This window comes from Ambystoma mexicanum, chromosome 13 (assembly GCF_040938575.1).
Source record: "Ambystoma mexicanum isolate Mex_15411 chromosome 13, UKY_AmexF1_1, whole genome shotgun sequence".
Taxonomy (NCBI): Eukaryota; Metazoa; Chordata; class Amphibia; order Caudata; family Ambystomatidae; genus Ambystoma; species Ambystoma mexicanum.
In genome coordinates this window covers 248,860,077-248,887,843 of record NC_090938.1, presented here as the reverse complement: position 1 = coordinate 248,887,843, position 27,767 = coordinate 248,860,077, and positions in this window count along the sequence as shown.

The following is a 27,767-nucleotide window of genomic DNA, read 5'->3' as shown; positions in this document are numbered from 1 at the left end:
CCGGCGAAAGCACACCGCCAAGGGCACGATGTTGCAATCTCGCACGCTGCAAGCCAACCCCAAGGTCGCACCTGCAAGATAAACCAGGCACACAGTAGGAAAAACAATATTAATTGTGTTGAATTTTGCCTCAAACACGGTCCCACCTCACATGACAAAGTCAAACCTGACAAGATGCCAAGCCCAGGAGGAAGGAGACGCCTGAATCCCACGTTTCAAGACACCGGCAGATACAATTAAAAGACTCATTTGGACATCTGCAGCAGTGGGAGTATTTGACCTCCCAACATATGAATAAATCCTCACATTGTTTACACCTACCCATATTAAAACATTGTTGCAAATGACAGGTGCACCGCGAGCTGGGAACAGCGATAGTCCCAGACTGGGAGGCTCGCGAGCGGACCAATTAGAACATGGGGTTCTTATCACTGACGCCATTCACATTGACCAATCCTTGGAGGTCTTCATGTAACAATTTTCATGTATCAAATTGAAGGGACGGCCCAGGTATACCACCTGACTAACCCTCAGCCACTAACACCGTTCTCTATATGTGCGCTATACTAACCCTACCACTCGAGTAACCAATCCAGAGTGGAGATAGGTTTTTGCTAAACTTTCCAAGTGACGCAAGTAGCGCGTCATACTAAGGTAAAAAGGGCCTGCAAGCCCCACGATTATGTGTGTGTCAGGACCGACGCGTACGCTCCTTGACCCATCCCTGCCGTTTTGTCTAATAAACAGCAGAGTCACCTTGCTTCTTGCGTGTGTCTCATACTCTATCTCTTTTGGGATATACGGGAGGAGTTGGGGCCTCCCTGCCCGGAGGTCTGCGGACGGTCCGGCCGACCCCGGCAGAATTTCCCCCCGACAACACTTTCGGCTTCCTCCTGGCTCATTCGGAGTCTGTCTCTTGTGCTCGGTTGCCCAAACATGTCCACCGTGGCTTCCTCTTTCCCCTGTTTCCTTTTTATAGCTCCAAGAGCTTTGTACATATATTCCAGTAAAAAAGCTCCATTCCCATTGCCGACAGATGAACACCATCTTTTAGAAAAGTATTCCGGAGATTTTAAGTTTATCAGGCCATGTCTGATATGTTGGAAGCCTCTGCCCCTGCAGAATTTAGACATGGCACAATTCAACTTCTTCCTTGATCTTTCAACTGCTGTGTGGCTCTCAGCTCCCCTCCATTCTGGCCTGGGAATTATTTCTGACCACACGATCTCCGTCTCTCCCAGCTGCGCTGATATTTCCTGCAATGAGCGCATAATGTCCCTCAACAAGACCCCCCTCCCCAAGTTAGTCAAGTCGCCCCCCCCCAAGTGGATGACCAGTACATCTGGCCTCTGCTGCTTACCCAGCAACTTTAGTATCAGCCCCTGCAGCTGTGCCCATTTCATCCCTGGGACCCCATGCCACCAGATCCGGCACTCGCCAGCCATCAGCTCCTCCTGCTGTGGTGTCCATCTAGCCCCGGCCCTTGAAATGAACGAGTGTCCCACTACCTGCACGGAGCGCTTCCTCCTCCTTTGCGAAGCTGGTAACGAGAAGGAGATGAAAGATGGGATGTTACTTTACATTTTCTCCGGCCTGATGTACCTTTTAAAACACCCTGAAGAACACATTCATATCTTCTTGATCTCTTCAGCTCCCAACCCCCCACCGCTGTGGAGGTGGCCGCCCCGGTCCTGAAAGAATGAGTCCTGAACCACCCCTCCGTCAACCCCATCTTCGCTAATGCCAGATCCATCATTTTCTTAAACTGAAAGCAGCTTAAGGCGGACCCGTCCCTGTGCAGCAGTAATGGAGCCCCTGAATCCGACGGCGGCCGTTACTGGAGGAAGCTGGCCAAGGCTGCCACCGGGCATACTAAACTCGCCTGAATGGCCTGTAATGTCATTGCCACCCCTTTCCTCCTCCGAGATCAGATGGTAATAGTTTTCTTCATGTGGGAAGAAGTTCTGAGTAAGGGCAATCTCTGCCAGTTGTCTAATAAAGGTGGCATGTCTCATATCTAATTTGGTGTCTGCATCAAGGAGCCGTGGTACAGATTCCAATGTGTCCATTTTTGGAATCTTCGTGTATAGTGACTCAGTGTCCATGGTCACTAGCCATTGTGCTTCGACATTGAATGTCATAGCCTGTAGTAAGTTCAGTATGGCCGTAGAGTCCTTAACATAGGATTGCATTTTGGGAATTTCGTCTCTGATAAAATAGTCTACAAATTGTGACAAGGGTTCTAGTAGAGAATTAATACCAGACACGATGGGTCATCCAGGTGGCGGAAATTGTGCATTTTTGGGAGGGCATAAAAGGCTGGAAGCCTATGGTGAGTAGGAGTCAAAAAGGCAGATTCCCTCCCGCTGATATAGCCTTCTTATATTGCTTCTTCAATGATCAGAGCTATTTGAGCTCTAATGGCAGCTGTTGGATTTAAGGCTAATGGTTTATAACTATTGTCTTCTTGCACTAGCTTCTTGACCATATTGTTGTAATATTCAGTATTCATAATAACTGTTGCTCTCCCTTTGTCCGCTGGTTTTATGACATGTTTCTTGTTAGCTTACTCATTCAGGGCTGCCATTTGTTCTGTAGAACAGTTATTGTGTACAAAAGCTATTTCTTTTTTGATCAATTTCGATCTTCATCAGAACCTGCTCAAAGGTAAATAATTCCGCAGTTTTGGTATGCGATGGTGGAAAGAAAGTTGACAGGGGGGTCGTAGACAAGTCAGATCTTGTGTGTCCATTTTCTCTTCCCAAAAGAATTGTTTCAGTCTTATATTTCGCATGAGCTGAGTTACTTCTATTTGTGTTTGAAATGGTTCATATTCAGCTGTGGGGACAAAAGAAAGCCACTTTTAGAAAATCTTTGTTTCTTCTAGTGATAAGTGGTGGGTGTATAGATTAATCACTAGAGAAAGATTGGTCGCCAGGAGCCCCTGCCTTTGCTGCATTTTATTTGTGGGGACTGTGTATGAGATCTCGGTCTGCCTCTGTTGTTGACGCGCTGTCCTAAACAATTTGGTCTAGGATTGTTTGTATTCTGTGGCGGTGCTCCAAAGTGTACCTGTCAGGCTGGTCGCTGGTATGGCCCAGATGGACATGCTTGTGCTCCATCATCCGAGCTATTTCTCTTGCCACCTGTCGTTTGGGCTGTTTTATGGCAAACTTCAAAGAATCTCTGTGGCACCTTAATGTCAGGCTATTCTTCTGAAATAGCAGTTTCTAAGTAAAAGGTAAAAAACCTATAAAAATAATGAATACAAATAAAATGGATAGTAGAGACTCCCATGTTACCTCATTAACCTCCTTCAAAATAGGGTATATATTCAGTAGGACCTGATTGCCAGTACTGGGTGACATGTGGACAATGCTATAGCCATGTTCATCGGATGTGATCTGGCCTAACGAAAATAGGTTTGTAAGCTGTTTAATATCTCATCCGTATCTATTTCAAACTAGTAAATTGCCTGCAGATGTTAAAAAAGGCGTACCCTTTTGGCAGTGTTGTAGTTGCAAGCATTACAGTTCCACAAAGTGGATGGAGTGGATAGAGTGCCGAATTTTAGTTATGGGTAAAAGTGGCGTTAGAGATCAATTTGTCTATAGGATCAATCCAAGAAATACTCACTAAAGAAGTTTAACGGTGTCGGCTCCAGTCATCTGTGAGAATCTCTGTTCAAGCTGCTCTAGCAGCGTGTTGTAACTGAGTATCTGTGTAGTTTGGTGAGTAATTGTGTTGTTTGGTTTCTGCAAGTGTTTGCAGTGTCCTAAGGATTGCCTGAAGGACACTGAAAAGTGAATATTATCACAAAGATAAACTCGCTATCTGATTTCACTGTGTGTTGTATCTAAGATGTGTATGTACATCTCAAGGAACCGTGATCTGCTCGAGTTTTCTAAGTATCTTAATCTAACATAAACTGTCAATAAACCACATTCTGGGGTCAGTTGCATGCTGGTCTGTAGTTACTAGTTGTGTGAATCCAAGAACGGCATGAAGGTCTGTTTCACATATATTGTACCGAATCACTTTGGATATGAATGTACATTTCATATTAATGTTCCAATATATCATATGCCTCATGTAACTTTATAACGGCAACATTTTAGACGACATGAAGGTTTGTTTCACGTATCTTGTATACCATCACTTTGAATATGCATATACTGTTCACATTAGAATTCAAATACATCATAAGATTCACAAGTATTTATGACAGTACACATTTAGAAGTTTACACATATGATCTATCCTGAACAGTGTGGATAGTAAGAGATAGCAGCATGCACAGTCACATTTTGCAATTGAACAATTATAACATGCTAGTAATCATTGATATTCCATAACTATCATGATGGTAACCTGTTGCCCCAGACTCAATAAGCTCTGTTAGTAATGTACATATAGTTAAGATGTACAATCAGCATATTGTCAGAAAAGACTTTAACTATCAACTGGACTGATGTAAGAATGTACCTGTCTATAAGAAAGCTGTCAGTGAGTAATCTTCATTTAGCCCCAATGGGGGCCATAGAATCTAATATATGGATCCAAAATAGTTTCCTCTTTGTTAGTATGGATTGTATATCACCTCCTCTAGGAGGGGTTCTTATGGTTTCCAGTAGAAGGTACATTAGTTGTGCAATTGAATGTCACATTTGATTGAAATGTCTGGCGACATTGGATGTCTGATTGTCCATATGTTCTGCTTATGTTCTGTTAACCTTTATTTGATTTTGCAAGTCGTTTGTCCCGCGTAGTATTTGCCACATGGGCAGATTTAACCAATAGATCAGAAATTTCGAATTGCAAGTGGCAAATTGTTTGATGCTGATCTTATACCCATGCATGGATGCCTGATTAGTTTTTTGGATGTTATTGCAATGTCCGCAATGGAAACAGGGAAATGTCCCAAATTTAGGTTTGCCCAAGAAAGTAAGTTTCGATTGCATAGTCCTTTCTGCTTTGACCAAATTATCTTCGAAGTTTCTCCCTCTTGTGTATGCAATTATGGGTGGTTTGGGGAATAATTTGCAGAGCTGTGGGTCCAATCCTGTTAATTTCCAATATTTCTTCATTAAGCGTTTAATTTGGTGACTTGGCCTAGAAAATCTCATGATCTGGAGAAATGGTGGATTTACTTCACGGATTTTGGGTGCCTGGAGCTCCACTCTTGATTTTTCTATGCTTCTATTTCTAGCCTTTTCTAGTGTTCTGTTTGGATATCCTCTTTTTTGAAAACTGTCAGTCATTTGGTGCATGCTAGTCTGGTATGTCTGGTTATCTGTGTTCAATCTCAGTAGCCTCAAAAAAGTGCTTAAAGGTAACTTATCTTTAAGGTGGTCTGGATGAAAACTGAAGTACTGTAGTGTGTTATTCACTTCTGTTGGTTTCTGGTACAGTGAAGTGATTAGTCTTTTCCCAACTTGTTTGATCACAACATCAAGGAAATTGATATTGGGTATGTCAATATCAGTGGTAAATTTAATGCATAGTACATAAACATCTCAAGTTCCTCTTTGGTTCCTTTCCAAATGCCGAAGATGTAATTTATGTACCATTTCTATAAATGTAATTTTGTTTTCCATTGTGGATGTTCCAAGATGAATTTTGTTTCAAACTCAAACATCAATAGATTAGCATATGCAGGGGCCATTGATGAGCCGATAGATGTTCCTGAGATTTGTAAGTAATGTGTCTTTTGAAATCGAAAGTAATTATTGTGAAGAATAATTTTAGCCAGCTAATTTTACATGATCTTATTTCAGGGGGGCCCATTCCAGGGAATCTAGTCCCTCACTGTGCGGTAATGAGTTATATACACTCTGTACGTGTGGAGTAGAAATGGTCCAACCTTCTTCAAATTCAGTTATACTCTCGAGTACCTTAAAAAAATGTGTTGTATCTCGCAAGTATATTGTCGGTTTTTGTACTATTGGTTGCAGGATCTTATTTACATATTTGTCCAGGGGGTTCAAAGATGCTGTTGGTTGCTGACACTATAGGGCGCAGTGGTGGAGAGTTTAGGTTTTTGTGGATCTTAGGGAATCCATAAAACACTGGCATGATTAGATATTTGGTCATTAAATAGTCTTTAGCTTTGTCATTAATCCAATCTTCATGCAGTGCTTTATTAAGTACTTGTTCAATTAATGTTTTGATATCATTAGTTGGATCTTGTTCAAGTACTAGACAGGTGTCCCTGTTATTTAAAAGGTCTAAGCAGCTCTGATTGTAAAAAATATTGCCCATAATTACCGTTGTGCCTCCTTTATCAGCAGATTTGACCGTAATGGTGGTGTCATTAGCCAATTGTTGTAATGATCTATGTTGATGTTTCCTTAAATTCAGGGTACCTCTGTCTGAGTAATTTGATCCATTTCAGGTCTTTCAGCATAGCGTGTTCAAAGAGAAATAGTCCTAAATTATGCACATTGGGATTAAAAGTGCTTTTCGGTTTCATTTCAAGATAATCATAAATGTTGGATCTTCCTTCAAAAGGTTGTACTGAATCAAAAAAGATTTTCAGACGCATTTTCCTTGTTAGTTTAAACATGTTCACATGCTCCTCAAACATGCTTGTGTTATTTGTAGGTATGAAAGAGAGGCCTAATCCAAGAAGGCTAAGTTCCTGTTTTGAAAATCTTTTATTGGAAATGTTGATGACTAATTGGTTGTCTTCTTTTTGTTCCTCAACCTTCTTTTTCTGTGCATAAATGAACCGGTGCACCGGATCATGAGGGTACTTGTGGTGTAGGTAGACATGAGTCCCTGGCTTCTAATGTCGACTCAATGATGGGTGATGAGTCGTTCCTCCCGGAAGTGTCACTTGAAGGGTCATTTTCTGTTTTAGGTAGCTCGGTTGCCTTGGCTGGAAAGGTTGTTTGTTTGATGATGTTTTTTGATGGTATACGTCCTGCAACGTAAATACTATATCTCGCGAATAGTCTAGGGTGTCTCTCCTAAACTTTCTGATCTTTCTTTGTTCAATTTCTTTTTTATATGTATCTAACTTTCTGTTGGTCTCTTCTAATATTTTAGTTAGGTCTTCAGCAGATAGCAGTATGCTCAGTTGTTCCTTGAGCTCTGTGATTTCTTCATCTATCTTTGAAAGTGACTTGGCCAATTCTTCAATTGTTAATAATATTAAATCCAATTAACGTTTGTTTAAGATCTGTTCCCACCATTTTACAAATTCTCTGTTTTCTTTAGACAGAGTTGGCCGTAGGTATATTTTTAGACCTATTGGAATTCTTTAGCCTTGTAGTAATGAGCTAAAGTTGAAGCGTGCAATTTCTGGGAGATCTCTCTCTCTTAATGAGTCTCTCTAAGTTATAAGTACATTTGTATGGGCTTTCTGATGAGGTCGTTGTATGTTCTGTATCTTCAATGAGATCTAGTCTCTGTGCTGCTTCATCTTCACTAAATGCTAGCTAGAGTAGTTGCATGTTTATTCGTTAACAAATTTATTTTGGAAAATGACATAATGGAGTACAGGGTGCATCCCTCAACAAAGTGTCACCCCACTTTTATGGTGGCTAAAGCGAATAGCACAAGACTGTATTGAGGACTGTATGCACACCTTATTTAAAGCGTGGCAGTGAAAAATGTTGCAGGACTCAGTTACAGAATGTTTATGTAATTAAAGGGTGTATTTCTGTATATGTTGAATTATTGTCTATTTATAAATGTCGAATATATGAATACTTGAATGAGCAATTGATGGTATTATAATTAGAATCTTTTCAATCATTGAATGATTTTCCAGTATATGCGAGTGCAGGGGGCGGGAGTGTCTGTCAATTGAATACGCTGCACTTTCATTAGCAATTATTGAAATGACTTGATGTGTCAAAGACATAATTGTCTCCCCTGCTCCCTTTAATTACATAAACATTCTGTAACTGAGTCCTACAACATTTTTTACTACCACATTTTAAATAAGGTGTGTGTACAAGAATACTGATTGGAGTACTGAGTTGCGCTTAAACCTTAAGATATGTCAAAAAGGTTTTTTGTTTGTAGAAAAAACAATTGGATTGGTGCTAATAATGATTCAGGCAGACTGCAGTGAATTATAGTTTTTTTAATTTCCAAAATGATGAAGAACTAAAGAAAATAACCAAATTTCAATTCCATAAACAGTACATCGTCTTTTGAATTGTGTTCACTGAAATTACTTTAGAACATCAATCTGTCAGTTGATTTAACTGATTAATAATTGTCCTGAACTGCTGATTTGTCTGAACCTCAACACGTGTTTCCCTGCAAGGGCAGTTCTTCAGGAGGCGCAGTAACAACATAAACAATAATGGTGTTTCAAAGTAAATCTCTTTTTACAGTATTTGAAGATAATTGAAGATAATTGAATGTTGTCCTTAGTGTTGTCTGTGGACAACCTGAAATACAATACAATACAATATGTGTGATTGTTGTGGGGCCACTGTGATTTATGCAATCAATATTTCTATTTTAGATAGAGAAAATGGTACTTACTAGTGTCATTGTTGGATGGGCAGGAATGGGTATAGTAATTGGGCCCAAATAGTTGATAGTCATATTATTTTTCCTGACCCAATCCTGCAATAGAACCAATTGGTGATGTGTGTTAAGTAAAGGGGTGGCAGGTTTGGAAGTCAGAAATAGTTAATAGCAGTTCTACTTAAACTGTAATAGAAAAACCCTTTATCATATCCAATATTGCCCTTGTAAAGGCAAAAAGTAAGAAAGCCTTACCTTATCGCATTAATTCTTTCTTTAGGATAGCCAGTATCGTGGATGGTGTGGTCGCCATATAATTGCGAGCTAATGCGTGATATTTATATAGCGCAATGACATCACTGCGTCAACGTGCGCTGTGACGTCATCACGCTAATGTGAAACCACCATTTTGGGACGGGATGTGTTGCCTTATAGGGAATGTACATGGTCTTAATCTAAATATAGAAACATTTTGATCTGGCTATGTTGGTATGTTTGCAGTGTGCCCCACTGTCTGTGATGGGTCGTAAGTGACATTGGGCCTCATTACAAGTCAGCCGGTCCAGAAACAAAGGTGGCGGTAAATCTGCCGCCAACGTTGTTTCCGGACTGGCTGATTCCGAGTCCTGCAGGCGGGAGGTGTCACTCTCGCTAGGTCTGACCTAGTGGGAGTAACACCACCCGCCTGTAGGGGGACATGGAAACACTGGCTCTGTCATAGACGGAACCAGTGTTTCAATGCTGCATGAGTTTCCATGGTCCCCATCCCCATGCATCCTATGGGACTCCATTGGAATGGGGATTTACGAATTCCGCCTCCAGAATTACCGGGTCACCTGGGTTGTAATGCCCTGTTGATTCCGGCAATCACAGAGGCGGAAAGGTATTACCGGTCCGGTGGCAGCCTGCCGGTTTTTCCGGCATGTCTACCACCGGAATCGTAATGAGGCCCATTGAGTGTTATGATGCACAAAATATAGAAGCTATAGATTTATGCAATGTTAAACCTGATGTAATTTTACAGTTTGCTAAAAGTAGATCTGTTAATAGCGTTGGAAATACAACTACTTGGATATACAACATCTGATATTACTTCTTCTGTGATATTCCATGATAACGAGAATGTCAAAATTTGCGGTGTAGTAACATATGGTACTCCTACTAAGATATTCATAGTGACATAAATAACAAAATTCTTATATAGCTCTAATACATCTAGAGGTGGCAATTTTTATAGTTTGACACAGATATATTTCAATGGTGTTCTTTACTGGGTATTCTTCTCATTAGTGTACTTTATATTGAAAACTTGATTATAGAAAATGAAAACGTTGCTGGTCTGAATTTAGACCCAAATGGCATGTGTGATCCATTTCGCCTCTTGCTTGCGTAAGAGTTGCTCAACGCTGCCTCCCCTTGGCGGAGGACTGATTTTTTCAATTGCATAAAATCTTAGTGTACTGAGTTGCTCCTGTGTGTGATTGGTTATGAAATGCGCTGCCAAAGGTGATCTTATGTCCTGATTGATAATTGTTCTTATATGTTCTCTAATTCTAAATTTAAGTTTCCAAATGGTACTGCCAATATAATTTTTCTTTCATACACATTCAATGCCATAGATTACACTGGAGGTATTACAATTGATAAGTTGATTAATGTGAGTTGATTTCCCATTAGGCATCTCGATGGTTTTCTTGGCATTGGCTGAATATTGGCATATTTGGCATTGTCTGCATTTGAAATTACCCTGGAAGGGTGCTTGGAGCCACATTGGGGCTGGTTTGTTGGACTCCGGTTGTTTGTATTGAAAATGTGATGGACTAAGTTGGTCTCTAAGACTGCGTGCTTTACGGGAAGTGATCGTTGGGCTGTCATCCAGAATTGCACTCAGATCCTGATCCACTTTTAGGATATCCCAGTTTTTAGATAGAATTTTTTTGATGATCTGACTGTTTGTGCTGTACGTGGTGATGAATATGATTTTTTTGTGGACTAATTTTGGCTTGTCTAGGTGTTTTGTCTAGTAAAAGTTGTTCTCTTGTTCTTTCATGTGTCTTTTGATAACTTTTGTTGATGAGAGTTGGAGTGTAAACCCTTTGTTTGAAATGATTCTTCATTTTAGCAGCATGTTGCTCGAAGTCTTCATTTTTGGTACAGTTTTGTTAAAGTCTTAACAGTTCTCCAAATGGGATATTGTTGATAACATGAGACGGGTGGTTACTGGTTGTGAAAAGGGTGCTGTTCACTGATGTAGGCTTGGTGTATAAAGTAGCGTTTACCGTATTGTTGTGGATGAAAAGATTGATATCAAGAAAGTTGATAGAGGTTTGGCTGTGTTGCATCGTTAGTGTCAAGGTTTGTGTACAACCCTCAATACAGTCTTTTGCTATTCACCTTGGCCTTCATGTCAGACCCTTCAGAGAATGCCAATGCACACCTCGGCACACTCAAGCCCACCGAGACCACCAGGACTCATGCAGCATTGAAACCTCGAGTCAACAAAAAATTGTATGTATTTTTTTTATTTATTCATTGGGTTTTTATAATGCGCCAATACACTTCTTTGACAGCAAGCACATCATCCACAGATTAGAAAGTGGTGGAGACAAACCCACTAACAAGAAGGCCTCATCACCCTGCGGACCCTCCATTCATCAGACAGGTCACTCATCACCACAGACAAAACAAACTACTACACAACAACCACCATGCAAGTATTCAACACAGAGAGAGTGATCTTCCAAGCCATGAAGCACTGCATCAACCCTTTGTCAGGCTCTATAATACCTCAATCCACTGACACATTCAACATTATCAACTGACAAAATAGACAATATAAGGGAACTCACTGACAGCTCCAAACACACCTCGACGCCCAGCCCATATGCGCCTGCAACCAATTAAGCTATTTAGAATTGAGGAAAATTACTCCAGAAGCGGTGACATATACTTTTTCAGCCCACAACAGCACTACCCATAAAGCGGACATACTCCCTTCTGTCAGAATCTGGGTAGTTCAACTCGAAGTTTAGCTGAAGAGTTCTTCCTACCAATGTATCTCTCTGAATGAGTAAAACATGCAGAGGCATCAATTAATTGGAAGATGGAACACAGCACGAAACACAGGCACACAGTAAAGGAACAAATAACACGGTCACTTGACTGTACTATGATTAGGCAATATGGATCAACACAGAGAGAGGTCTTTTTCTAACCTGTATTGAGTTGGGTTTTCTTCTATAGCGGTGGAATGTTTCTGTCTGCTAACCTCCTCAATGTAGAACCTACGAGACAGAGCAAACTAATGTGTTATGGCTTATGAGAGGTGGACGTAGTATCAAATACAATGATATGGGAATTACTGTGTTTTTATGCAAAGGAAAATTAAGTATGGAAGCCAGTGGACACGTGGTTCATTTGATGCATCAAGTGTACTCAACCAAACAGAAACTAAACACGACGGCACGCAGACGCCTAATATGGTTAGTGGTATTAGTCTCTAGTTCCTGGTACCACCTGTCCCGATGGAATGAGGATGCCTAGCGACAGTGCGCGCCACTTGTGGAAGTCTCTAGTCCAAGCGCGGTGAATAGTTTGGCAGAGACACACTTGTGATGCTCCCAAAACGACATTGCTTAATGCTGTCTTCCGGCGTTACCAAATCAGTCCAGGGAACAGTCCGAGTTGTCGTGCGGTAATCCAGGAAACCAAACTTGATGAAGGTAGACGGTCCGTGTGAGCAGTCCGGGTCATGGCCGTGCGGAAAAATAAGAGACAAAATCAGCAAGAGTGTAGAATATCCGTAAGCAGAGCCAAAGTTTGTTCAAAATAGTCACAAGGTCAAGATACAGGGTAGGACAAAGGCAATTCCGTTAGGGCAAGAGAAAAGGTCTGAAACAAGGTAACGCAATGATTTGGACAAGAAACAAAAGCCGTGATTTTTCAAAATCAGAAGCAGCGTCATATGGGAGCGTGTTGTACCGAGCATGCAGTGGATGTCAGAGTTGCCACGGCAACTTCCACCTGCAACACCCTCGAGTCAGAGAGTGTTTCTAAATAAGGAAATTAGGAGACTCATGAGAGGAACGTACATGAGACCCACGATATGTCTGCCTGCACAAGGGATGGGTGTTACTTGCCACTGCAGGAAGGATAACAGAACGCATCTGACCCCGCTTCTGGCACGCAACCTGTGTCACAAGCCTGACACCGTCTTCATTGCGAAGATCTGCACTGGTGAAGCACTCTCACCACTTCTCAATGTCAACAATTCATCCACACAGAAGCCACTTTTCCAGATGCACTTAAAATGGGACAGATCCTCCCTCGGCATAATAATGCTACCCATTGCAGATTCTTGGCCACTCCTGCATTCTACTTGTAACCCCCTAAGCTCATTCCCCCATCAACAGTGATGCGTTGCTTCATAGCTAGGTTCATGCTTTATATAGCCCATAGATACATCCAATCCAGGATGTTAGATGGTGATGACACCCTAAGAGAGAGCCAAGGGGCCTCAGCATACTGGTGCATCATGAGTCCCGACTAGGTAATCAGATCTCCCAAAGGTTCCATATAAAGATGACATTGGTGATAGGATCGATCCTTGAGGGATTCAGTGCTGCTTAGGCAGCGGGTCCAACCTTTTTGATCCCACTGATTGTACAGAAACTAGGAGAGCAAAGCCAGGACGCCGCACACCAACTTTCAGAAATGTCCTAAAGGCTGGAATATAATATTTTACATGTCATTTTTAAAGTGTAATTGTCTTCCACCCTCCACATTTAACCCCAAAGAATTGCTGGAATCCTTGGCGCTGTATGTTTAGGCTCTAGTGCTGTAGTCCTTGAGCTATATCTGTCCATGAGTGCTACTGTCGACTAATTAACCGAAAATCCAGGTGAGCCTAACCCAAAAGCAGCCCTGCAGAATGGGGACCTCTGAGTGATCTGGTGGTAGGTTGACCAAATACAAACCAAAAACTGCAACCATTTTGTGAACTGAAAATAACGGATATTGAAGAAGGACATCAATGCTTAACTATTGAAAATATATGGTACTTGAATAACTTTTTAATTCTTGCTAGATATTGAGACACTTGTAATACTTATATCCATTTCAAGATAATTTGAATATTGCTGGTGCACCCACAAAATGGAAAAAGTCTTTAGCTGGTTAGATGGCCATGAGTAGGGAGCCTTGCACGCCCTATGCTGTCACCAGGCCAGCTACGGAGAAGCCATCAGAGCCAGATGCTACAACACTGCCAAATATGTCCCTGGTTAGGACGGCCAACACTGACTGCACTGAGGGCCTGCATACAGGCCCAGCGTCATAGTGTGACTGGTGGGAGTTTCATTTAGGAATGCATAGCCCATCAATGCTATACTTCTTGAAAAAATGTGTCCCTTCGATTTAAAAATCTGTATAACAATTCTTCACATTCGTTTTTGACCTACATGTTGGGGAACAAAGTGGAGAAGGAGAGTGAGCCAATGACGAGACGACTCTGGGATTTAAATGGCTTTCCTATGGAGTTCACTAGGACAGGTATGGCCCTATTAGTGATCGAAGTGGGTAGGAACGATCAGGAGCGGTTCTTTTATTTATTTCTGTTTATCATTCCTCTACTTTGTACAACCATATTCACCATTCTGTTCTGGGTTTTTAATACAAAATTGTTATGAAATTAAATGAGGGTAGGTCAACCTCTGGAAAATGTGTGGGGCAAATCTGCACACATTTCCTATGCTCACTGCACGACATACACATGGACCTGTGTACTCTGGGTGGACATAGCCTACAGGCGCTGTCCTCCCTGTCCCATATGTTTGGAATGTGACACCCAGGAGTATATCAAGGCATCTCAAAAGGGGGAGGGCAGCCTAATTAAATAACAAAGGCTTCATTGATCCGTCCCTATCTTTTGTTGGCCCTGCTGGTGGCAGTGACGTATACTGATGAGAGTTCATTTAAGCAGGCCCACAAGAGGCCTTGTCGCAGGGCTAACAAAAGACAGGAATTGTTAGCCCTTTGATATGCATCTGTGTCAACCTGAAGCCAGCTCCCGCCTCTTAGTATCAATGACAGTGAGCTCCCATGTCTGGTACATGTGTATACAGTTGGCAGTGATGGAAGGCTAGGAACTCCAAGAGGGAAGCAAGGTCCCTCCCCTAAACATCTCCCAGGGAACAGAGGGAGATACTAAATCCAGAGGACCCTCCAGCAGCTCCAGAGCCGGTACCCAGCCAGTGTACAGCATGCCCTGCTAGGCTCTGCAGCAAGCTTCCTAAGTGGGAAGTGCCAGAGAGTCTCTGAACCAAACCAAGGACAAGGCCATTGCCTGCAACACTCTCCTCACCTTTTGGCCTTCCGCCTTAAAGGATGACACAAGCCCAGTGAAGAAGCTAGGAGGAGTGCACCTACAAACATCAACTAGCATCTGCCCTAAGGACATTTTCAAGCCAGTCAAGACCCTCGAGCTGCAAATGACTGCAACCCTGACTGTTGTCACGCTGCAGTCACTAACATTATCTGAGACGCCTTGACCAGTGCTTCAGACCCACCAACCAGCACTGAGACGATTCCTGACCCCGAGCCGCCATGTAGGCCAGCCTACAGCCGTCCTTAAAGCCTTGCTCACTGAATTGCTTACCGCCTGATACCCGCAGCTGTATCGCATCTTGAACTCTGTTGCAGAAGCTGCAAAGCGCCCTGAAACCAACGTGACACTGTTGAGCACCAAGAACTTCTACAAGCACAAGGTACATACAAAGGCCCCTAGTGACATTTTACGACCCATTGCTCCCTTTGTGCTGAAACCAAGTATCCTTGAACTATTGTGATTAATTACTTTTCTGACTACCCTCCTGTCAGTATCCCCTTTCCTTCTTGATACTGTCTGCCCTTTGTATTCCTTTACAGGTTGGGTTGTATTTTGTAGTTTGGTAGATATTGTGTATACAACCTTCACTGCACAGTCCCTTTTATCATTGGGTAATAATTGTATTTTACCGTGTTGCAACTAACCGATGATTCACGACCTTGCAGAGATAAGCCTGCTGTTCCGTCCACGTTACCAAATTGGACAAGGAGGTATAAAATGTGCTTGTGTTTTCAATCTGTTTGGATTCCTTCTGGTGTACTAGAGGTGTGGGGCTAATAGATGGTTTAGAAACCGATATTCATCCCTGGACCACTGGTGCCCCGGAAGTTAGATTCATCACAAGTGTAAAGTTGTAATAGGAGCCTTAGTAAGGGTTCACTTAGCCTATTGCCATGCCCCGGCTGCAACACTTGTCAAATGTTGTACTATGCTTCCTCCCATCCTCTCCCCTGCTGAGACCACAGCTCCACTACTTTTTTTTCGGAACACTTCAACCACTGGCCCCTCTCCTGTAAACACGTGACTGATTTTGATCGCAACAGAAGTAAAGCGCAACAGCGTGAATACAATATGTCAAAGTTAATGAGAGTTGTGCTGTTGTGCCTCTGATGTGAAAGCCATTTTAACAGATTGTAAATATTGATTTGACTGGGAACGGCCTCAAAATGAGCTGTTTACCTCCTGTCTCCGCACAGACTTATTTTATGGCTGCCAGAAAATATTGGCGATACGTCAGTCAGTTTAATGGACATCAGGGGGCTTGGGTGCGAAACTCTGAGTGCGTGAATATGTGAAAGAACTCCCGAGAGAGAGAGTTCAAGTGCTGTTAAGTGCACAGCCTACCGCTGCAAAAAATACATTAGCATTAAATGGAACACGTCTGAAGGTCGTCATGTGCTTTGATTGCTCATAATCCCACCGACGGCGTGAAACACTAAAGGCTGGCCCCTCGGAGATGGATCATTTGATTAATGCACTTACGGCGGCAATGACGCTGCCCCCAGTGAGCCAGCGCTTTGATTCCCATTGGCATATCTCAGCATTCACTCCTGCGGATTCGCGCCGTATTACAGCACTTATACATCCTGGGCATAACTAATTGGTCTTAACAAAGAAGGAGGGTTTGGCGGAGCTGGAAAGCGTGGAACACAAAGTGTGGGGGCCCTGTTAAAATATTGTGGGAGTCCTATTGTGCTCTCACCACCAAGAGACATACGCAGGCGTTGATCCACTCTGGGGCCCTTGAGGGCTGGCGGCAGGGCATTTCAACCATTGCAAGAGAGCTTCAAGACTTGGGTTAAGTGGTCATTTAGGAGACCCGCTCGTGTCCTGGGTGGATTTCTATGCTCTGTTTCCTGGGGACAAGAGACATTCCGCAAAGCCATCTGCACACCCCATGCCCTCTTCAATGTTTTATGTGTCCTTGTTTCCACGCACATCTCAGAAAAAGTCATAAACTAAAGCAGATTCTCTGTAACTGTGTATTCTTTTGCCAAAATTGCTTGTAGAAGCACACCTACAATTCTACCATAACCAGAATATATATATATTGTTTTTATTGGACATTTGTATGGTGCCTATACACAAGTGTTTCCAGGCACCACCAGACAAGAAGGAGGGCCGGGGTGGGGAGGTTTGGGTTGAGGTCAAGGGAATCAAGAGCGTAGAACAACAAAAAACGGTTATATAGGCCTTGTGACAATCCTACAGTGCAAGTGCTTGAGACAGTGTTAAGTGCAGGGGGTCAGAGGGTAGATGGATTAGTGCAGGAGTGGGGTGCCCTGGGAAGGGGCAGGGAAGTGCTGGGAGGGCCAAGGTGGCAAGTGCCAGGGGAAAAGGGGGAGAGGGAGGATGAGTGCGGTTAGCAGGGTTGACCAGGTTGGGCTAGTCTGGAAAAGGGAGCCTGGATGCAATTGCTTAAAACAGGATGTAGAGGGGACTGATGGGGGTTGGTCTGGCCCCTGTATGAACTCTGAAGAACCAGTCCCCAGTTGTAGCAGCAGAGGGAGAGTTAGCAAGGGAGGGAGAGATGGAAGGAAGAGGAGAAAAGGAAAGTCTTGAAAAGTTTCTGGAACTTTAGAAGAAGGGCTTTGGGGGAGGCCTCCTTTTCTCCTTAGAGCCACCATCCTATCCATGCTTGACTACACCATTAGCCCCTGCTTCAGAATCCCTCTTTCCTCCATTGCAAAGCTTCAAAGCATCCAAAATAAAGCCACAACTCCCATCTACAGCTTACAGTATCATGATCAAACCACCATAGGATTCCTCAAAAGTCATTGGCTACCTGATTCCTCATGAATAATAGGACACAAGGAGCCTGTGCTAATTTGCGCTGGTCATTTAGAATTAGAATCCATCACAAAATTGTGGATGGACACCAAGTAAAGTGCTAGTTGCCATTTATTATGTGTTCAGCCAGCATGTGTTTCGACCCTTACAGGGTCTTTATCAAGGCAAAGGTAAGTGACCAGCCAAATGGTGAGTTTTCTTTTTAAACCTTTATTTAAGTTGCACAGAAATACCACATTGCATTAGTTCAGCAGATTCACATTTACACGGGTAGTATCATAAAAGCAGTGTACAGGCATGTTATATTGAAGAGCATTTACACTGTTCCGTTTTCACTATCGTTCGTATTCATTCTGTTGGTCAGGTATTGATGGAATCCCCCCATGTATCCCTTAGTCTGTTGGTGCAGGGAAGTAAGCTGGAGTATACTTCCTCCTGGTCATTCGCCCACACCATGTCATTTACCCATTCCACAAGTGTTGGGGTGCCCTGCTCTTCCACCTCATTAATATGGTGTGCTCGGCCAGTAGGAGTCCAGTGTTAACAAGATTGCGCTTCACTACGTTCAGCTTGAGTACACAACCCAATAAACATATTGTTCGCTCCCATTCCACCGACTGCTCCACCATAGCCTCAAGTGCCTTGCAGACCCAACCCTAATATTCAAAGAGCTTCCCACAGGACCATAACATGTGTATCAGGTCGGCTTCTTCGCTCCCACCCCTAGGGCATTTCCCTGTGGCTGTTGTAAACATTATTTTCAAGCGAGCTGTGACAAGGTGCACGCTGTTTAATATTTTTAAGTGAATTAGCCGAAACCTGGAGTTAAGCGATACCTGATTCCTGAGGCTCCACAGTTGTGACCAGTGCGAATCTGTGAATGTAGCCCCTAGGTCCCTCTCCCAGTCGCCCCTAACATTGAACACCTGGGCCCCTCTTGTTTCCAATGCCATTTTATACAATGCTGAGGCCGTTTTCTTGATCGTCCCATTGGAAGTTATGTAATTGAGGCATGGATGTGACTGGCTCTTGTGGGAATCCCTCCCATACTACAGCAATTGCCGATCAGAGTCTAAAATATTGCAGCTTCTGCAGTGGGGTATCCCCTATCTGAAGTTTGATGTCCTCCCAAGGCATAAACAGGCCATTGTGATACAGATCTCCAAACTGTATAACACCCAACTCCACCCAGTGTGCGGATAGTGCTCTGTTTGCTGACGGGCCAGGTAGGGCGCATTCCAGATTGGTGGATGGGGACTGTACATGACAACATTTCGGGGTTGCTATGTTAATCTTGCCCATGCTTGTTGCATGGCCAGTTTCAGGTCCAGATGGTTGTAGTTTCCCCTCGTCCCAGTGGCTACCCCATGCAGTAATGCGGCCCTTGTCCCCCCCGTGCTTCCAGATCCATGTAGGAGGTTTGCGGTGCACCCCTCACGCAGTTCACGGCTAGATATGCCTGGGGGGAGAGGTAATATGCCTCAAAGTCAGGAGCCGCAAGGCATTCCCGCTCATAAGGTTGCGTGAGGCGACGCCAGCCGGCCCTCACATTGCTCTTCTACACAAAGGCAGAGCAGGCACCTGTTATTTTTTCAAAGAAGAGTCTACCTGGCCAGAGTGGTATTGTGCTGAAGAGGTAAAAGAGTTTGGGCAATATGATCGTTTTAACTAGTGCCAACCGACCCATTAGTGAAATAGGTAGGTGGTTCCAGCAATCGAGTTTGGTGCATACCACCATGGCTAAAGCGTCATAGCTGAGTGTGTGGACCAAACTGGCAGTACGTGCCTTTTCCACCCCTAAACATCTAACCAGTTGGGGTACGCAGGGGAGTCCGTGTAGGTCAATTGGTGGGCTCACGCCATCTGTTAGCGGAAACATCTCTGACTTATTAATATTCAGCCGTAGACTGGAGTATTTCCCAAACTCCTGGACAGCTTCTAACACTGTATGGAGATATTTCTCAGGGTTCCGCACAAACAGCATAATATCGTCCGCATAGAGCGTGATCAACTCTATATGCCCAGCTATAGGGATACCCGCTCTTGTGTGTGGCGTCCTCATGAAATCGGCTAGAGGTTCAATTACAAGTACAAACAATAATGGGGAAAGTGGACATCCCTGCCTTGTTCCCCCGCCAGCTCCAGCACTATGGATTGGGACCCATCCACCAACACTCTAGCATATGGACGCATGTACAGAAGTCGCACCCACTTAATGAAATTAGGGCCAAATCCATAATTATGCAGCACTCTGAACAGGAATGGCCAATACACAGTGTCAAAGGCCTTCCGCATATCTAAGGATATGGCAACCTCCTCATAGTCTTGGGGGATTTCTGCTAGTATATTGTAGAATCTGTGGATGTTGGATGCCGTTGACCGCCGCAGGACATATCACGCCTGATCCTCGTGCACCATGTAGGGCATCACTGGGTTGAGTCGGGAAGCTAGAATAGTGGCAAAGATTTTCGTATCCGTGTTGATGAGTGAGAGCGGTCGGTATGAACCACAGTCTTGAGGTGCTTTCCCGGGCTTTAACAGTAGTGTTATAACTGCTTCACGCATTGACTCTGACAAGGCGCCGGTGGCCTGGGCCGCAGTCCACACCGCCATGAGGCAGGACGAAAGGGTCTCCACAAACTCCTTATATAATTCGGCTCCCAACCCGTCAGATCCTGGGGCCTTCCCGCCAGAAAGGTCCTTTATTGCCGCATTTATTTCACTGAGCGTTATTGGGTGCACCCGCCAACAGGCAGGAAATTCCAGGCGCACTACAACTGGGTTAATCAGAGACGAGATGGTATATGGACCAACATAGCATGGTATGAGCGACTTCTTGAACAGTATCTTAAGATTTCGGATGGACAACCAAATTCACATGCCCACCTGGTAATCTGGTGCTGCTGAGAGGTGGGAGACTGCAAACTGCTTAGTTTGTTCCTGCGCCTGTGTGAGGTGCACACAGATATTTCTGTGCAAGGACACCAGGTCACGGACACAGGCATGTGCAGCTGGGTTGTCTGATGGGATGGACGGATCCAAGGTAAAGGATCTGGGGTGTTGACCATACAATGCGTGAAAGGGGGCACACCAGTTGAGGAGTGAAGAGAGTTGTTGTAAGCGAACTCTGTGGAATGGAAGACAGTCAAACAGATTTCCTGATACTGCAGACACAAGCAACGGAGGTACTGTTCCAGAGTGGAGTTAATCTTTCTGTCTGTCCATCGGGCTGTGGATGGTAAACGCTGGAATACCTATCCTCGATATGAAAAGAGGAACTCAGGGCTTTCCAGAAATGAGAAGTGAATTGAGAGCCTCTATCCGTAACAATGACCGAGGGTAAGCCAAGAAAACGAAAGACATGCCTGAGGAAGAGATCTGCCAATGTAGGAGTTGAAGGAAGGCCAGTGCAAGGGACGAACAATGCATTTTAGTAAAGTAGTCGACCACCACCCAGATGGTATCAAACCCCTGTACTCGAGGAAGTTCCACAACAAAGTCCATAGAAATCATGTGCCATGTTTTATGGGGCACTGGAAGGGGTTATAACAGCCCTACGGGTTTGCTATGAGCGGTTTTGCATTGGGTGCAGATTGCGCAACAAAAGATGTAATCCACTACATCCCGTGACATAGAAGGCCACCAACACCATCTATGTAACAAGTCAAGGGACTTATGCTGACCAGGGTGTGTGGCAATCAAGGAGTCATGAGACCACTCCAAAGCACAGGAATGGGTTTCATCAGTAGGGGATATAGATCCTCAGTTGGATGTAAGGTAGGCCATTGAAGACATCCAGATTCAATCCCTGGAGTTCGACTGGATTAAGGGAAACCCATTCTTGGATCAATTTCCTAAGCGACGGTTGTGGTGTACAGCAGCACGCGACTTGGTTAGGAGGAACATGAGGGATTTCTGTGGTGGTTGTGGAAAGGTCAGTATTCAAGCGAGAGAGAGCGTTTGCCTTCGCATGCAGACGAGCAGGAGGGTGGGTAATGATAAAATCAAACGGAGAGAATAAAAGGTGCCAACGTGAATGCCTGGCAGTCGTACAATTCATGGTTTTAAAGGCCAAAAGGCTGCGATGGTCTGAAAACAATGTAACAGTATGACGGGCACCCAATAGGAAGTGTCTCCACTTAGTGAAAGCATCCTTGACTGCCAATAATTCCCGTTCAGTAACCGTGTAGTTGCGTTCATAGGTCATGAGTTTGTGGGAATGAAAGTCAACTGGGTGGATGTTGCCGGTATCGGAACACTGATGGGAGAGAATGGCTCCCACCGAAATGCCGGAAACATCGGCCTTAACAAAAAACGGGAGATCGGGATTATGATGCTACAAAACCAGGGCATCAATGAATGCTGACTTGAGGTTGTTGAAGGCCTCTTCTACGTCGGTATTCCAGTGAAAAGGCATCTTCAAGCTGGTTAAGGCAGTCAGAGGCACAGCAATGAAAGAATAGGAATTGATGAAACGACGATAAAAGTTGGAAAAGCCAAGAAAAGACTGTAAGGCCTTAGTTGAGGAGGGAATGGGGCAGTTGAGTACCGCCTTGACTTCGGAATGGCTCATCCTAACCCCACGGTCCGTCAGATCATATCCCAAGAGCTCGACTTCAGTGGTATTGAAAATGCATTTTCAGCCTTGATTAAAAAAGGTGGTGCTCCGTCAGCCGTTGAAGAACAGAACAGACGTGTGTGACATGTAGTTTGTAGGTGGGTGAGTAGACCAGGATGTCGACCGTGTTATTAGATAATGACGTATTGGTCCAGCATGTCATGGAAGATGTCATTCATAAAATACTGAAACATGGCAGGGGTTTTGCAAAGGCCAAACAGCATTACAAGATACTCGTATAACCCATAACGGGTCTTGAATACCGTTTTCCACTCATCCCCGTCTCTGATACAGACCAGATTGTAAGCCCCACGTAAATCCAGCTTAGTAAACATGCCCGAGGAACCCAGTTGGTCTAACAGTACGTAAATGAGTGGCAATGGGTATTCATTCTTGACCGTGACGGCGTTTAAAGCCCTATAATCAATGCTTGGCCTCAAGTCCACTTCCTTTTTTTAGACACAAAGAACAAAGGAGAGGCAGCAGAGTTCTTTGATGGACAGGTGATTCCTGAGATGAGAGATTTGTTGATGTGTGTTTTTTTTTAGCACTTGATCCACCTTGAGTGTGAGAGAGTACACCCAACCGGAAGGGATCTTGGACCCAGGGAGCAGATCGATGGTGCGATCATAGGGGCGGTAAGGTGGCAACTGTTCCGCCGTACCCTTGTTGAAGACGTCCACAAAGGAAAAATACTCAGACGGAATTGCAGAAATGGGTTTTGAAGAAACTGAACCGATCATAGGAGTGGCTTTAATAAAAGCCTGTCATGGTGTGTTCCGTGTGATTTCATGGAACTCGAAACAGTGATTGTTGCAAAATGGCAAAGGGAACTGTATCTCCTGTGATGCCCAGTCAATAGCAGGGTTATGTAGCTGTGGCCATGGCAGGCCAAGGATCACCCTGAATTGGGGTGCTGTGATTAGGTCGAAGGAAAGGAAAGGTACTCAATGTCCTTCATCGGTTTTCATGCGTAGCGAGACAGTCTGCTCTGTTACCAACCCAGAAACCAGACTGGTTCTAGTTTGGATTTAGAAATGCTAGGGACCCCGGAATCACTGGCAAACTGAAGGTCCATATAGTTACCCGTGGAACCTGAATCAACAACTGAATGGGCCCGTAAAGGGTCATCAGAAGTCACAAAAAGGGAGATGAAGAGACAAAACGCAGAGGAAATAGCTGTAGTGCGAGAGTCCAGCAGGAACTCACCCGGCAGAGGGACCCCTTCTATTGCCAGGCCCTGGAGGTTCCCGGTTTTGGGATAGGTTTCTTTGGGCAGTTACACAAGTAATGCTCCGGAGAACCACAGTACATACAGAGGTTGTTCTTGCGTCAATGTTCTCTCTCTGTGGTGGTCAATGGACCACGAACACCCCCTATCTGCAAAGGTTCAGAGCCTGCTTGAGAGTGCAGAGACGTATGAAGATGTGAAGCAATTGGGAGCGTAGGCTTCTTTGCACTACTTCTCTCAACTTACCGAGCATCGATCTGGAGTACTAAGTCCAACAATTCTGAGAAACTCATTGGCACCACCGGGACAGTCACCAAGGTGTCCTTTAAATCATCAGTGAGGCCCTTATAGAATATGGCTGCCTGCTTCTCTTCAGGCCAACCAGTCTCGGCAGCTAAATGATTGAATCTTGCGAGATAGGTCAGTAAAGCCGTACCCCCTGGTGGAGATTCAGGAATTCCAGGTCTGTAGGTTTCCTCTTGTATCTGGTGTCAAAAACCCTATTCATTGCTGTGATTAGAGCATCACAATCGTACAGAACATAGGTATTGGATTCCAACAAGGGATTAGCCCAAGCAGCTCTAGTGCCCCTGAGATAAAAACAGAACAAATGCCGCTTTGGTGGTGGAAACAGGGAACAGCGCGAGACGACATAAGAAATATAGTTAACACTGGTTTATGAATGTGCGGTAAGACTTGGGATCACCAGTAAACCTTTCCTGAACTGGACGCTGCAGGGCCAGCTGGGTCTTTGCCTCGTGTTCGAGACTGCACAAGATCCTGTAGGGAATCGATCTGATGACGTAAGGAATCATGAGCTGAGGACATGTCAGTAAGGAGATCAGAGACCAATTGCATGAGAGTAGCAAGAGTATCAGATGCGTCCATGTCTTCTGATTCTGTCAATACTCACCAAAACAAGACCAGATATTTGGAGTGGGTACCGTTTGTAGTATAACCTGGACCAGAACTGGCCCAAGTCTCCTCACAGAGGGAGATCTTTCCCTTGATACGCCCCACTGCTGTTTCGAACTTACAAGATCAGAGGGGTAAATCAAATGAAAGAGTGGGCAAACAACACCGCCAATGTGCCAGGCTGCAAAGAAAACAGAAACAGTTTAGAATAGGATTAAGGAATAATCAAGATCAGAATAGTAGCTGGAGGATTAACCTACTAGTCAAGCACGGGACTCGGCCTATTCTTGGGTGACCTAAAGGAGGCTCTCCAACCCTGCTTCTTCCCACTAGTGAACACAAAGAGAAGTGACCATGTGATACCTAACATCTAATGCCAGGAAAATAGAGTAGATCAAAGCAGGGATTTTACCAGAAGTATTGCAGTCTGGGAGAAAGTGAAATATGTTGCAGGAGATGGAATTCCAAAGGTAAACAAACATACAAGGAATGGGGATGTTAGTAAGGTACTAGCTCCCGAATGGCATGAGAGACGTACTAGTTTTGGGATGGTGCACTAGAAGGTTTCTGCAGAGCGTCCAGGTTTTGTGCACAATGGGAGTTCTTGCTTAGGAATTCCAGAATAATAGGAAGAAAAAGACAGTACCTGTGGGAGCATGGAGGCAATCCAAAAATCAGGCAAGTTGGAACAGTCCGTGGTCAGCAAACAGACACACACATAGGCAGATCGAGGGACAGGTGAGAAGTTTCGGTACTGTGCGGGCGATGCACAAGGATATTTATGGAAGGCAGTAGACAGTCCGAGGGACAGGCAATATGTTTCGGTACCTTGCTAGCAATGAACAAGGATATCTCCGCAAAGGCAGCAGATTGTCTGAGGAACAGGCAGAGATTTCGGTAATGTGCGGTCACGAAAACGGAGCAGAATCATAAGGAAAAAAGGCAGTCCAGATACACAGAACAGGATCAGAGAATCAGAGGTTCAGACGAAATGCTAGAAAGGTACTAACTTCAATCAGAAGCATCTTGCAGGATAACGGGGGGTATTTTATGCAAGTCCAATGGGCGAGGATTGGCATGCAAAACAGACAGGTTGATCACATGATCATTCCGATGCATACGTCGTGCTGTAGTGGAACGCAGTGTTTTCGAAGGGCATCTGTGCATGGCATATCGCCATGGCAACCTCCAACAATGATAGGAAGGAGAGATCGTGAAATGGAGCAGATGGGGAAAACGTTTCTTCCGAAAGGAAGGTGAAATAAAGTAACGGTTGCGCCCCATTGGGACCGTTACAGTAGCCACTCCCAAGGGCACCGACACACCCGTGGAGGCATGGAACTGCCACAGCAACACTGGTGCATGGATGTTGGCAAGGGGTTCCCAAGTCCTATAGTGCTATAGTGACTAGCCTAGCAAAGTGGTTGGTACCAATCCAAAGGTAGAGGTAGCTAATTGAAAAATGAGAGGCTTGAGCGGTGATTGATGGTGCGCGTTCATATTTGTTTTTTTAAAGAGTGGAAAAGGTGGTGATTTACACGGAAAATATAAAGATTATTTTATAAGTCTGGTAAGTATTGACAGTCAATTTAGACTTGTCATTATTGGCGATACTCCTTTGTTGCACTTATTTAAGATATAGCCAAAGCACATGCCCAAGCTCAAACAGTATATAGCAGAATGGGTGAAAGGCATGCCAGATAAGATGTTCATGCCATGGCCACAAGGGGGATCGCTGTCAAAAGTAGTATTGCAACACATGACCACATACTTGCAAGATGCGTATACGGGGAAGAAATTAGAAAAGATGTTAGCAATTCTAGCGCTTTGGAAAATGTATCAGGAAGAGAGGGAAGATCCACCACCTGAGGAGTGGATGCTTAGTCAGAGAAAAGAGGAAGGTGTTGAGCCCTCAGCTCCCCTTACCTCGCCTGACGAAAAAGCTGCTAGTACGGAAGAAATAGGGTTGTATCCTCTAAAGCAGTTGAATGCCGCGATGGGGTATAGTGACCCAATATAGAAACCTCCCGCTTATAGCAGTGATGATAGTCCAGAGGAAAATAAGAGAAAAAAAGAGATCTGTAAGATACTACAAGACTAAGAAGAAAAAAGTGAGAGGGCGAATATATCGATAGAAAAAGAAAGGGAAATTAAGAGATGGAAAGGAGAGAAGGATAAAGCTGAAGAGGTAGCGATTGTGCAGAACGAATGGATGGGAGGGCAGATATTACTTAAAATCAATGGGAAAAGCATCAAGGAAGTTAGGCAAAGAGAAGATAAGGACAAGCAAGAAAAGAGATAAATAACAAGAGAAGAGATTGAAAGACGATGAGCAGAAAAGGAAGAACAGAGAGCGTGAGAACAGATGTATCCAGAGGAGCAAGAGAGAAAAGAAGAATGGACAGAAAAACAAAGAAAGTACGACAATAGACAGAGAGCAATAAAAAATAGGGCTAGAAGAGAAATGAAGAGAGAATAGGAGGAAGCACAAAGACTAAGGGACAAAAGAATACAGAGACAAAGGGAAGAAGAAGAAAGAAGGAAAGGAGTAAGGAGAGAAGAACAAAGGCAAGAGGATGAAAGATTTAGAAGTGAGATGAGAAAGCAAATAGGATTAGATGAAGAAATAGAATGAGGGAGAAGACAGCAGTGTCTTGATACCAGTGTTGCTCGTAAGGAACCAGCAGGGCCTAGCCCAGCAATACGATGGGATAGACCAGAAGAGTTCCTTCCGTTAAAAGAACCAACATCAGAGGCAGTAGTATTGGAAGATGAAAACCTTGATGCGGGAAGAATGGGAGAAAGGATCAACAAGGTCTATTAAGAATTAAATGAAGGTAGGAACTATGGAAGTCACGGGAAGAGGGATCAATCCCTAGCATTTCAATCATGAAGCGATGAAGAAAATCTGTTAAGTCACGAACATGTGTCCTTCAGTAGACTGAACGTAGACAAAGGTGAAGGGGATAATAGTCACAGGGGTTGGGGACAAAACATGTCAGACGAACAAAGAGAATCCATCCTCGAGGTAGGAGGAGGGAGCAGGGTGCCCCAGAAGGAAGCCTGCAATTTGATAAAGAAGTAAGATGGTCGGATCTGGAACTACCTAAGGATAGGACACCACACCCCATAGCATATCCAGAGCATCCCTAAGGACGATTGTATAGAGAGAAGGGAGAATTGTCACCATATGTGAACACATTATGGTCACTACCGGCAAGGAGATGGATAGGGACAATTGTCCCTGCCATGGATACACTAACGATGAGAACCGACTGTGGCGTGGGGTTCACGCAGTTTGTCTTATTGGAAAAAGGGCAAGCAAGACCACAGTATAT